Below are 4,543 nucleotides of genomic sequence, written 5' to 3' on the forward strand. Positions count from 1 at the left end.
GACCCGACCCGCGCCGCCGACGTCGACTTGTTCGACGTACCGAGACAAGATCACACCTCTCCTTATTATCGTTTCAATATTTATATGTGTAGATTAGTTTATATTATAATTAATTACGTGGGTTGTTTGGTGAATAATATTGATTTAAATCATAGATATGTGATAAATAGTATTTTTGGAATAGTTATAATAAATTAAAATAATTTATTTTGATAACATAATTATTTTAAAGAATTTATAATATTTTTTAAAAGAATTTATTTTGAGGAAAAAGAATTATTTTAAAATAATAACATGAAATGACAAGTTATGTGTTAATTTTAGAATTTACGGAGTATTATATATATATTACATAAATATATTATGTTAAATTAGTTATAATGAGAAATAGTTTTAAAGAATAATTTTAGAAAAAAAAATATTTATTATTTATGATAGTATAACTGATCGTCGTAGAGCACGACATTTCATGTGCAAAATAACATCGGTTTCCAGTTTTCTTTTTATCGTTTTTTATATTAGAGGTTACTTAATTACGGTTAGCTTACATGAGAAGTTTGGACACCCAATAGTAAGTTATCCATGAAACTTATTTATGTGTGCATTCATACTATGGTAGGCTGTTCATGCATTCCATATCTTAATGTAGTGATTACTCATGCTTTGCAAACTTGTGTAATCATGTTTGACATGTCATGTTATTATTGTATAGAATTAGTGTTATTACTATCTCCTTGTTGTGATTGAGAACCTTAGTAGTTCATGACTTAGTGACCTCATGCGTCATGAACAGACTTAATGACATGTGTGAGTGTGTTGACTGAGTTTAGATGGTGAACCCGAGTTTAATAGGGATTATGATTGTTGATTTAGAAAAACGAGAAGAGTTCAGATGGGAAAGTCCTTGTTCATGTGGTCAGATGTGACTGTTTTTGTATCTTCCAGGCTCGCGCCAGTGAATTCGTGTAGTCACTGGGGTTGGTTTGTTGGGCTAAAGTGAATTTGTGTAGTCACTTTAATAGTGAATTTGTGTAGTCGCCCGAGTTCTGCTTGAGTTCGGACCAAGCTAAAATCGGATCGCGTGTAGTCCTCTAACCGATCTGTGTAGCGGTATTAGATGCACGTAGGGGATTTGTGAACAGTCAGCTATTCGATGATATGAGCGATGACTCTGTGTGAGATATGGACCAGTGAGTTTTAGGATGGCTAGTATTTTACTCGGTTACTGTATGTATATGACTGTATGTTATCATGTTTAGTATAGGATTACATTTTGACTTAGAAGATTTCTAGTTGTATGTACCATTGTCTTCCTATTATTGTTATTACCGTCATAGCATGGGTCGTTCGACCGCTTCATTTTCTATGTGGGATCTTACCGTGTGTCATGCACACTGACGTACACCTGTTTTCTCTTATGTGCATCAAACGTAGAGGACGAACATGTCCAGTTCGATGATGCAGCAGAGCCGGTGTATGCTCAGCTGAAGTATCCTTCCGATGGAGTGGAAGAACAAACTGAAGCCTAGACGTGTTTTTTCTGTAGTAGCTGATGAACACTAGAATCTTTTACAGTATTTTCTTTAGTTTGATGATGGATTTAGTTATTTTATCAGTATTTCCTTTTATTATGGACTATTTATTTTTATTTCTAGTTGGACTATTTTTATAATAAGGGTATGTTTGACCCATATTTTTTTATGTCTGGGATAATTTACCATTGATGATATGTCTATTTCTTATTCCGGGTTATTATTATATTCTGGCTATGGAGATCGGGGACCTGTGACTGATATTCTTGTGTTTGACGCTTAGCGTATTAGATTAAGAAGAAAAAAAGAAAAAAAATTAGTGTATATTTCTCCTCAGTCTAATACGTCACGGGCTTGTTCACGTTTCGATTCTCGGGTATTTTGGGAAGCGGGGCATGACAGTTTCTATTCGATAAATCTTTTCTCAGTCTCGGGCTTAATGGTCATCGTATCAACGCCGTGAGCAACAAGTTCTTGCTCATAGGCTTCATTCAACATCACCAACTTGTCATAAGCTTCATTCTACATTAACAATAAATTGATAGCGAGGAAATGTCACAAATAATAAGACTACACATAATGTCACCAACATTACCTCTTTTTTGACTCTTTTCTTTCTCAAAGATTTTTCAGACGTAACTTCCTCCTCTATTTTAGCCTTCATCTTTGTAGGCTCTTGCTTTATCTCCTCATGGACATACCGTGACACATCTTGCTCCAGTAAGATGTGGATTGCGGCTTCTGATTTCTTCTTAAGCGTTACAGACCATAACGAACCCATCCTCTTACCCTCCAATGTCCAATTTGTCGTTAGTGACTTGGATTCATTGACTCTTGCCGGCTCCTTTATGTTTGAAATCTCATAGTACCATATCTTCAAAAAATCCACATTCAAACAATAAAGTATCACATATTAGATACAAATGGCACATGAAAATGGTAATAATCACATACAATAAGATAATATCACATATTAACTACAAATGTCACACATGGGTCACAAACGTCATATATCATTAGAATATATTACATGTAGAAGACAATTATCACATAAACACATATTAACTATAAATGTCACAATTAAACAATGCATAGCAGCGACAAATGTCATATAATAGTGTGGTATATTACACTTAAATAGTAATAATCACATATAACAAGATAATATCACATACAAATACAAATAAATAGCAAACTTAAACAATACAAATTAGATACAAATGTCACACATAAGTTTCATATATCACATGTAAAAGGTAATCATCACAGATAAGGTGCAAATGCAACATATGACTTACAAATAACATAAATAACTCACCGCTAGCAAGAGAGTGCATCCGTTGAGATATGTCTGCCCCGTCTTTGCTATCTTCGCAGCCTTGAAAGAGTCTCACAATTCCTTGTAGATGATCATCGCCCATGAGAAATGATCAACCATATCTATCCGAGCCATATATTTGAACATATGATGCGGTGCATTCATCCTCACAGTCGGAGTCCATATCATTATGAATTGATAGAGGATTTGAAGCATAACAAAATCTGAAACATCCAATTTCTTTTTTGATTGAACCAATTTTTTCAATAAGGCCTCAAGGTAGTCTCGGCCACTCTTGTATTGCAATTGTTGCTTTTGTTGAAGTGTGTGGTCCATATCTTATTCTCTGTCTCGCGATTGCCTTCGGGTTTCTCCCCTTTATCATTAAACCGGGTATGTTTAAGCACCCAATTTACATCAAACGTGTATGCTTGTTTAGTCCTAGTTTGGCTATCCTTGAAAAAAAACTTTCCCGTGGCTAAATCAAGATGATCTAGCAGCAGCATGATCGTGGCCTTGTTGGATGGTGTAGGCATCGAAAATTGCCTATAGGTCTCTACGAACAGCTCAAAGCTAAGAGAAGACGATGAACATCACCATCTGATTCATAGAAGCTTGATTGACATCGACGAACGCTTGAAGTGAATCGGAAAACTATGTGAAGCAACGGAGTTTCAGAATAAAGATACGAACTGATCGGGAGCCCCGTGTCACTTACAAAAGACAAAATTCCCTTCGTGTCTTATTTATTCCACAGATGATCTAATCATTGGAGCTTATATAACTCCTCGCCGGCTTTCCAACGCGCTTTGAATCGTTCAAATCCGAGTTCGGATGAAGAAGTTACGGCGAAAACGAACAAACAGGCATAACGGAACGTCTCAGGCTGAACTGGGACACCCGAGGTGTCTTGGCACTTGTGGAGCTGTTTTGACTATGATTCGTTTTGAATCTGAAGAAACTCAAAACAGGAAAGTTGTAGATATTTTTGTTAACTTTCCAACCCATCTGGAATCAGGTTGGAGGTCATATGAGAAAGTTATGCCTAACATAGCGCCGAGATGTCCTTGGGGTGTCTCGGAATTTCCGAGACACCCAAAGGTGTATTGGAACTTGTGGAGCTGTTTTGACTATGGTCCGGTTAAAATCTTAAGAAACTCAAAACATGAAAGTTGTAGATCTCTTTATCAGCTTTCCAACACATCTTGAATCACTCAAATCCGAGTTTGGATGAAAGAATTAGAGCCAAAATACTAAATAGGGTACAAACTATCTCGCACTTGGGACGTTTTTTTGACGGTTTTCGATTGGTTTTAACCGCTCCGTTATCTCCTCAAGCCTATAAATACAAGCCTTAGACCCTCATTTTTTGGGGATCTGGAATTTTAGAGAAGAGGCGAAGCCCTGCCGGAGTGAAGAGTGATCGAGTACTTCAACGCAAGAGAGTTTCTTCGTCAGATCTACATCACCTGTACCCGATCCTTAGCATTACCCCTCGTCGGTAATCCTAAGAAGAGCAAATATCTCGCTTTATCCGAGATAGGCGCTTCAGTTTCTAGATCTCCTCACGGATCGACGAAGCTCTGAACCAGATCTGATTGCCAGGTGGTCCACGGATATCGACATCCCCGTCACAGGCTAAAGACCCACGCAAGCAAGAGACGATAAACGGATCTTGTGTTTATTTTCAAGA

The sequence above is a fragment of the Asparagus officinalis genome, chromosome 4 (genome assembly GCF_001876935.1).
Source record: "Asparagus officinalis chromosome 4, Aspof.V1, whole genome shotgun sequence".
Classification (NCBI taxonomy): Eukaryota; Viridiplantae; Streptophyta; class Magnoliopsida; order Asparagales; family Asparagaceae; genus Asparagus; species Asparagus officinalis.